The sequence below is a fragment of the Morone saxatilis genome, unplaced genomic scaffold (genome assembly GCF_004916995.1).
Source record: "Morone saxatilis isolate NCDOM2014 unplaced genomic scaffold, NCSU_SB_2.0 Contig24, whole genome shotgun sequence".
Taxonomy (NCBI): Eukaryota; Metazoa; Chordata; class Actinopteri; family Moronidae; genus Morone; species Morone saxatilis.
This window is the reverse complement of record NW_023339807.1, coordinates 22688389-22698672: the sequence shown is the minus strand read 5'-3', so window position 1 is coordinate 22698672 and position 10284 is coordinate 22688389.

Here is a 10284-nt window from a genome sequence, read left to right as displayed (position 1 = left end):
TATCTTATGAAGCCAATGGAGATGCATATGTGGCATAATTGTCTATAAAGATGAAATAACAAAACTGTATATACAAAACTAAACTGGATTGTATTTGAGAGACACATGAAAAGATGATTGTAAAAACAAGATGCATTTTTAGAGAAATTAGAAAAGTTTACTTTTAAAAAACACTCACTGACGATCACAGAAGGGAACTCACAACAAAAAATAAATGAAAAATACTCTTGCTGTACTCAAAATGAACATAAAATAAGCTAAGATAAGATAAAATGCTCCTCTATTAAGACATGGAATGTAGGATGCAGAATATATTGCATTTCAACTGGCTCACAGTTTTTCATTCCCACATATACTTATAAATGTGACTATTGTCCCTCATGAGTCACCATATTTGATCCATAGAAACCTCTGACCAGGCAAACTTTAAATCCAGTAGATTCTGTTTGAGAGAAATGAAGCATTTGACGATTAGAAAACAAGAATGTTGACCAAGTAAAGCGACTGAGCTAAAACCACTAATTTACTATTTATAAGTTGCACTTATGAGTTGATCAGACTCGCTTGGCAGATAAATAACAATGTGACCACACTATCATCCATAATCAGCTATTATTTCCCATCAGTTGAAGTTCTAGTCTTCAAAGAGATAATTGCAGGTTCTCTTTTCACTGTAATTGTCAGTTCACTTAATTGTGTTTTGATATATTGGAGAATGTATAGCTTATTCCCACCCCCCAATCCATCTTGCATACATTAGATTGTTTGTCTGAAGGATGCTTTAGAGTCGACGCCCTTTGGGATTTGACCCCACTTTATGTTGACTGGCAGGTGTATTTGGAGGGAGCAGGAGTGGGAGGTTCGCCCCTGCAAGGCCCCAAGAAAGGTGTGTGCGCTTGTGTTTGTGTCTATATGTGTTTGTGCATGCAAGTTTGCTAACTGCGCTATAGAAAGTGTGTGTATAAGCTTATAGGTGAAAACGGGAATTCATTAAAGCATTTTTAACTTCAGTTAAGAGAAGAGTTTTTGTAGTATGTATTACAATTCTGTAAAAGAGGTGTAAGGTGGATAAATTGACTGGTGATCATGCTGCTCTTCTGTATTCACCGTATTCAAATAAAGTTTCTGTGTTGAGTCAAGATACTTTGCATGACAAGTGCTGACAAGAGTAAAATTCTGACTATATGTTATTTTATTTTTTTACTTTAATTTAATGAACATCATTGGCAATGTCTCTGTTATCAACTCTCAAAAACAATAATTTACAGAATCAAGTTTACTGTAACAGCCACCTGGACTGGATGTAGCACCCTTTTCACCCAAACCCTCTGCACTGTATGTAAAAAATGTGTTGTATGATTGTACAGTAATACATTCTATTCTGTTGTATATGTACATATGAATCAGCCTTATCACATAGTCCACAAAAGAACATGAAAAAGTGCGATGCTGGTCTCATTCAGTACAATAGGTCTTAATGCTGCATTTGAGAGAGGCCGACGCTGCGTGCAGCCCAGAGAAAGCAGGCAAGACAGAGTAAACAGTTTGTTCCTGTGAACAGCTCGATGCCAATCAGCGATTAATGAGGCGATGCTGGAACCACCGGCTGAGAGAAGTTAAACTGAGCTGAATTAAGGAGCAATATCATCCCTCATGCAGGTGCTCGCCGAACGAATAACTGCTTTAATTACTGTTATTCAATCATTCGCTTTTTTTCCCGCCGCATCCAAATAACCACTCTGGTATTATCCCTTTTTCTTGTCAATTTAGAAATGCCTTTCACAGACGTCCTACCTACATGTTTTGCTCATGGCGCTAAAGCATATGTGACCCCTCAGAGAGAGGAAAAAAAAGAAAAGAAAAAGAAGCAGCTCGTAGTCTTGAAGTGCGTATTGTGAAAGAAAGAAAAGCACAATAGCAAGGTGCAGTTTGCAGAGTCCCTCTGTTTGAATGGGTCCTTATCTTGGTTTACATACTCAGGGTGGAGAGGTTTGTGGGTGCCTTTGATGGGAAACATCTGTGTGTGATATGGGGGCTCGTCAGGGATGGGGGAGGAAAAAGTGGGCGTCTTTGCACCTGCTTCGGTACACTGCTCCACAATGCTTATTATTTCTGCTGGAGGTGCCTCACATTGTTTGTGCCGCCACATACTGTCAACATGAACGATACTGTACACTGACAGTACAACGCTTGTCAACTTTAATGATATGTAGTATGTCGGTGTCAAAGTCAGGTCTCTTTGATCAGATTGATCAAGTTTGTGGGGTTTTAGCACATGATGAATTTTTGGTCAACCAGCCATAGTGGATCAACCAGCCACTAACTTTTAGAATGAATAAATATGAAATAAAATATATCTTTCACTATCTCACTGACAGTTTGCTAATTCATAAGTCAGTATGGATACATTTTACTGAAGCTGCTTATTGTCCATACTTTTACTGAAATACTGTAACTTTTCATCTTTTTGTTTCCAAAACCACCACCTTTTCCCACGAGTTTCAGTCTTGTGAGGGATAAAAGGCATTTAAAAACACTATTAGACCATGACTGAATACTACAGCTCTCCACAAACTCCCACAATGAGGACACAAAAGTAACCCCCAAATCTGTTTAATAGTATGAAAAATACATTAACCCACAGAAAGAAATCAATACATGAGATGAGATGTATATGAGCAAGGAAAATGTAACAACATTTATTTCATTTAGGATCAGAAAACATACATGAATGTGATGCAAATACACACAAATGCATGTAGTACAGAGGACAACGGAAACTGTTTTCAGGAGACACTAAAAAACCCTAACTAACCCCACTAGAAAAACATAGATTTTAGCTAATTTTCCAACATCATTTATGGAGAGCCAAGTTCAATAACTTCATAAGTCACAAACAGCAATCATGTCCCAGCCACGTTCATCACTTTTTAGTGTCTCTTGAAAACAGTTTCTGTTGTCGCCTGCGCTACTTGCAGTGTGTTTCTCTATACGTTGTTTTGTCACTTTGCAGACTTTTTTCTAAATGATGAAAAATGTCAAATTGAGGAAGATGTTTTCTTCATCTGCTTAAGTTTTGTCTATTTACATGTTTTCCTTAAGTTGCAGTGCACTGAGCTCACAAGGCCACCGCACTATTGTTTCTGTAATTACTCACAGCCTAAAGCACTCATTTATAAGTGTGATTTAACTTTTCTTTAACTGTCAGATCTAGGTTTGAGGTGTCCTAATATACAGTGCAACTTTAATAGGCTTCTGTCAGCCAACCAGAAGCAAGGATTATGGATGGCAATTGTATAAATTGAAATCTAAAGTAGTTACCGCTTAGCATTATAAAAACGGTGAATAAACTCAATTTCTCTGTATTGTTAAATTGACCTTTTTTTTTTTACATGAAGACAGAAATAATGCAGACTGTACTCTCTGGGGAGAGCAGGGGAGGGCCGAGGCAGCCGGCACACAATAGCGCTGAAGGATTTGAGTGGATTGACACAAAACAAACGAGGTGATTTCCCTCAGAGTCAGAGGAGGGATCTATCTCTGTAGAGCTGCACGCTGACAAGTGCCGGTCCCCAGGGATGACAAATAGAGACGTTACCGCTCTGCAGGGAAACAGGCGGCTTCCCTCCTTTCATGTTACTAAACATTAGGCACAGTGAGCAAAGGAAGGAGGAATCTGAAGATACTGAAAGCCTTGTTTTATGTCTGTGTTTTGAACATTGCCTTGAAATTAAATTAATAATATAACTTGAGCATCACTTACGAGATAGCAAAGTCATGTTTTGTTGAAGGCATATTCTACATTTGTTGGGTGGAAAAAGTGATTAAGAATTGTGTATTATACTACCAATATGTACTTTCTGAATTTTTGGGGGCCACATTCTTGGTTGTACATCCCTGGGCTGCAGAAAGTAAAAAACATCACCCAGAAAAACCTTCTATGCACCCGCAAATTGTACCTTTATTTCTGTGAAAATGTCCAAGATTATTACTTTATTAAGGCTGCCATTTGGTGTGATGTTTTTTTTCAAACTGCAGCAAGAAGTCACTATTTAAAACTTAAAGACTTTAATGGGATTTATGTACTGTGACATCAATACATGGTGGAAAACATGCTCATGTTTGTCACCTCAGCCCGTCTGTGATGCTTTACAAGAAAGGAAACCAAACAAACGGTCTTTAGAAGTTTGTTTAGTCACTTCCTGGTGGTAGTGAAGTGTTCATATCCACCACCAACATTTAATTTAGGTAAATAAGAGAAATCATTAGTGTCTCAGTTGGTTATGGATGTGATGCGCTCCTTTGCTGCAGCTCTACTTTGTGCTTTAGGCTGATAAGAGAGGTGCATTCTCAGGTAAAATCTTGGCAAGACTTGCTTTAAGCATCTATCAATTCAACACTTGATTGACAGTCTGGATCCACTTGTTTCCTCCTGAGCTGGCACCAGAGTCGGTCCGTTGCTCTCTGTGACGTGATCTTATTGAGACCCTGAGGGTTTTCCTTTTGGCCTCCAGCCCGACAACACAATCTCCCAGGTGGGCCAGTGGACACGCCCAGCTCCCTCACCGGGGCGTCACAGGAGCTCCAGGCAAACAAAGCCCTCTGACTCCTTCATCCCCCAGGAGAATATCTTTCTGTTTCTCCCTCCTGCTTTCCTATGAAACAAATGATTTTCTGTAGCTGATGACTGAGGAACACACGCCCGCTGTATGCGTTCTTGTGTGATCCGCAGACAATCAGACAATGGCTTTCCCCTGTTGTTGTCAGTGCATCTTGTTCTGTCTTGGCAACATTTGTCTTCAGACATTTGTGCATTGTTTTGTTTTTTCTATTGTTTATGGTCAATTTTGCAAATGGATGTTTATTCTGCTCCTTACTGAAAATTGAAAAACAATTTATTTGCTTTGTTTTGCAACTTTTTTTTCTGATGATGACATTCTTGGTGAAAATAATTTTAAATGTACAATAAAGAATCACAGTCTCAGTCAGAATTTGCCTCAAATCATAAATGCTCTTCAGAAAATGTCATCTTTTGTTTAATGCTTGGCTGCATGGTTTGATGGCCAGTACTTTAATTTTTGATAGTCTCGTCTTTGGCAACAATCTTGACAACTTTCATCAAACGCAGAGGTGTTTTAGTCGAATCAAAAGTTTGTCAAGAACAAAACCTCACTTATATACTAGAAAAAAGAGAAGAAAAGAGCTAACATAAAGCACAGTACAGTAAAGACCAACTTCCATAATCCATAAAAAGAAACGTCTGTATGTCATACAAATGTATAATGTACAGAATGATTTTAGCAGTGTGTGTTTTTTAAAGCAGGCTGATTTGACAATGACTGATGATTTTCAGGACACCGGAGTCTGCACTGGTCTTCCCAAAATTAGGCCAGTCAAGGACAGTTGGCTCCTCTGAAGATTTAGGGTTCAAATGTTTCTCCTCCTGGGCCTTAGTCTGGCTTGAGATATAACAAATAAACTAACATGGATGTTTTTACAACTGGAATCTAGCAAATCGGGGCATAACGTTGTAGTGAATGTTTTAGTCAGGTACTATTTCTCTAGTCAGAAATGGGAATTGTTCCTTCACTTGGATATTGGGAGTGCTAGCATGTGGAGCTTTGGACCATCGGGAGGAGGAGGTCTGGCCATAAATCATCTCGATACTGTGTTCCCTGTCATCAAACTGCCCTGCATTGGTCTCAGAGGCTGGGCTCCATTGCCCATTCGCCCGGCTCCAGTTCTGGTGCGGTTCCACAAGCTATCCTCTCTGGGTCTCCCCGCCCTGGGCCTGAAAATATCCTACCGATGGGCCAAAGATCCTGTGCTAACACTCGCCTGGTACTCCAAGCTCCCAGTCTAAGCAGTCAGCTAAGCTAAGGACAAATACAGTTAGCAGCAGTTAGCAGTTATTTTAGTTACAAATAAAGCTATATGTCCTGTCTACAGAGGGAAAACCATAAGATTTGTTCTCCAATTTCACCAGAATCTGTGAATTAAGTTTTAAAGTGATATTTTTCCTACAGTAATCGATCAGTGAGGCCTGGCCTGATTTGTCTACTGTTGGCAGTTCACTGATCAATTGCTTAATGCAAACAACTCATAGCACAGTACACTTCTGGAAAAAGTCAAGCGCTAAAACCATTTAAGATAAAGAGATAAACCCAGTAGCTGTTTCACTGACAAGCAGTGGGAGACACACTTTGTGAAACCACTCTCCAAGTCCAGTAATTTTACTGGGATATAAAGATACCACAGTTCAACCCACAAAAACAGTTTCAGGATTATTTGCCAGGGAAGCAGCTGTGGGTTTTGTCTACTGGTGAAAGTACAGATTAAAGCTTTTGTTCTCTGGTTTTGTAGCTCAGTGGCTGAGAGAGAGGGTTATTTATTTTCATCAATAGTGAGTGAACTTTCTCAGGTCACAAGCATTATTTTAGATTTTGTTGTTTGGGAAATCATAGTTTTTACTGCAGTGAAATATCTCAACATGTATTTGATTTAGCAGAAAACTTTGCAGAAATTTCCAGACGGGTATACGATAGATTGCAATTAAATTTGGTTTAGACATTCATGTTTCCCTTAGGATGATTTTTCATAGCTCCATTATCAAGTTGAAATTTTAATTTGCCTAATACTTTGGTTTATGACCAAATACTTGTGAAATAAATGACATCCCCATCAGCCTCAGCTCTCCTTTGTGTTTAGTCCTCATTATAAAATGTTAAAAAAAAATGGTCAACATGGTAAACACTATACCTGCTTCACATGTTAGCGCTGTCATTGTAGACATGTTAGCATGATGATGTTAGTTTTTAGCTATACTTTTAGGTAGGCTTTAAGTTAAGTTTAAAACAAAGCAGATCAAACCTACACAAGATGATCGGACATTGTAAGTTATAGACGCCTGTATAAGTGAAAACTCTAAATGTATTAGGGAGATGATATTTGGACTAAAGGACAAACATTTTCTTGCAGCACATCTTAATAGGGAGGTGGTCAAATTCAAAAAGAGGATGTGAATTTAATGGACCTTATCACATGAGTTTATGGATCATGATTACAGTCTCACTTGAAATTGTTGAACTAAGAGCAAATGCTAAATCTCAAAACATTCTCTCAACACTTGGCCATCACATTTAAACCCTCCCTTGTTGTCTTGTATATTGCATTTTAATGTATTTATTCTTACGGTATTTGTTTACAGCAGTCAGCCTAGAAAATCTGAATATAGATGCAAAATAACTGCAACTCTTAGCTAGCAGAAATGTAACCATCTTGCAGCATCTGGAATCCTCATTGTTGCAGACTTTTTACTGTCTGTGTGCAGCAGACTAATGGTTCCATAGGAAGAGGCATCGCTGTAGCTTGAGCATCAGCCATGAGCAGAGTAATGGGTCCATAGGAGGACAGGAATGAGTCAGGGCCACGGCATGCTGGAGGCCCAGCAGTCTTCCTCATTCTCCAGTGCAGTGTTGCACAAGCCTGCTGAGAGTACAGTGTCATTACAGCTCCCACAAACATGTGGAGACAGGGGCTCCTCATTTAGCCAAACGATCACTTAGTTCCAAAGCTGCGATGAGACACCGAAGCCCGTGGAGAGCATGAAGTGTTTGAGGAGTTATTCAAACATTTGCAAAGCCAATAACTCCACAAAATCTACCAGGATGCCTCATATTTACATTTGATTCAGTGAAACCCTCCCCCACAAAAACAATAACATGGCATCTAAAAAAAATTAGCCCTAAATAACGTGATGGCATCCTCTTTGAATCTCGGTTGGTGGCAGGTTTAGACAGTGAGCGTAGTGGGTTATAGATGGAACTTTATTAAATGTAATTGTGCTGATGATGAAGAAAGTGTTCTGCAGGTATTATGGAGAAAATCGATTTGTTTGCGATTAAGAAAAGAAAAATGTTTATTAACGGCGCAAACACATGGAGCAGTCGATCACCCACAGTAGATCATCTTTAGATGCTCTCCAAGTGCCCGTTTTGATTTTCTCTCAACAGCAACCACCAAGAACCATCACAAATCAGTGTACCTAACACCATTCAAACACAGTATTTGGCTCAAAAAAGATGTTGATTTGTATGATTGTTTTGTTTATTCTGCACCAAACCTTTTGTGATATTTCATCTCAGTTCTACTTGTCAAAGGAATTATTTTTTTTATGATCTGATTAACCTTAAGACCCCATTTTTGAGGGTCTATTCACAGAAATGGAATAGAGTATTATATAGTTATGTTTCATGAGTGTAAAATCATATGAAAATAATGATCTCTTAGAAAGAGACATTTTTATCTACAGAAGGAGCAGGTTGCCTTCTGGTCCGCCATGTTGAACCACCATGTTTCTACAGGCTCTAGATGGGGCCTTTCATGTTTTTCACACGTTTACCAGGCAAGGTAGTTTCTCCAACATGCTTGGTTGAGTCAAGGGGTTTCAGTTGGATGCAATCTGTAATCTCACTGCTAATGCCACAAAATCACACACACTGGTCCTTAATTCTTGGGAGAAGAAGACATTACAACAACAGTCCTCACCCTTTATTTAATGTGTTCCCTTCTCCACAGTGGCCTTTCGTTGCCATAAACAAAACATTTTTGTAATAGAGGCATATCTAAGATGGCTAATTATGGTAGAAACTAAACAAATCTACTTCCAATGCCATTTGCCATGGAATCATTGATATAGTGCAGCACACAGTATTAAAGTCATTTTGTGATACTGGGACCCTAAAACTCTTTAGATATACCAAAGGTATATTTTAAGATTGGGATGACAACAAATAAATAAGGAATATTCAAAACACATGTTTTTTGAAAATTTGAGCAATAGTCACGTGTTTGTATAAGTACAAGACAAATATCTCTTAAAAACCTGAAATGTTGTCAGGTGGCATTGTGAAAACTGCTTTAATAAAGCTTTTTGTACTTGCACAAGAGAGAGTTTATATCAAATGAGTGAGCTGAGTTATACTGCAGCCATGAGCTTTAGATAGTTGGATTCCAAACTGCATCACTGGGGAGCCAAAGATATGACTGCTGCCTTAACAGTATCATTTAATATGGCTCATCTGAATTATTTTCCATTACAAATCCTCAGTCTTTATAAAGTAACAGAGATTTAAATGAACATGTTAGTCATGAGACTGATGGCAGAAGATGCAGCATGGCAAAGAAAAAAAAACAAGTTAATTTCCATGTCAAAAGAACAGTTAATAATGAGCTTCCAGTGTTTACTATTAAAACCTCCTGGGAATGACTGCAGTGCAAATAAATTCATACATTTCAGAAATGTTTCCCCACTAGATGACAGCGCAAAAGTGATTTTTTTTATAAACATGGCACAATATTATGAAAATGCTTCAAAATAAAAAGAAGACGCTGTTGAAGATAGAAATGCACAATGAGGAAGGATCTGACTCTTCTGCTCCAGAAGAAGCACTTTAGTTTGCGTGTATAGAAAAATACTGTGTAATTATATTCTTTCCTATGATAACAACCAGTATTTTCAGCATTCAGGAATCAAACTGAGTCATGTGTTCATTTAATAAGTGACTTTTGCCACCATACTGATTTTCAGTTGGATGTTATACATTGTATAATTTTGATATTAAAGAGGTACTACACCCTAAAACGTGATTTCTGAGCTGTAAACTGAATTATATGACTATACTGTGATGAAACACATTAATGCTGGTGTTAAAATTGACAATATGACAACCAAATTTATTAAAAACTACATTATGTGCATTAAAAATAGCTCGACATGCCATTTACTGTTTTAAGTCACTCTTTACATTTTATGTGGCTACTCTACCTCACACATTTATATAAAAAAAAACAGTGTTAACGCCTCTAATCAGAGGGAGGGCTGCCCACCTGCCCCAGCCTCAGCTTTGAGTGGGAGTCTGTGAAACTGCTGCGCTCATTTTCAAATGTATACTGACCGAAATGCATCATTCACAGGAGTTTATGCTTGTTTTTGCTAACCCTCTACTTAGTATTTTTCTATTCAGGTGCAGTGGTTCAGACTTGTGCTTTAGACGGCTGTAGAAACACCACCCGACCGCAATGTTTTTGATCCCACACTAACACTCCCCCCACAGACACACACACATACCAGAGAGTTAGCCTCTCTGAGCCATTAGCTACAACACATGTACCACACAGAAACTTTTACAAACGAATGTCAAAGTGCTTCAAGTGACTGTAAAATCTCCATTGGACTATTTGTGTTTTCAGCGCAGACACTGAGAGTCTGACAGCAGCTGCTCA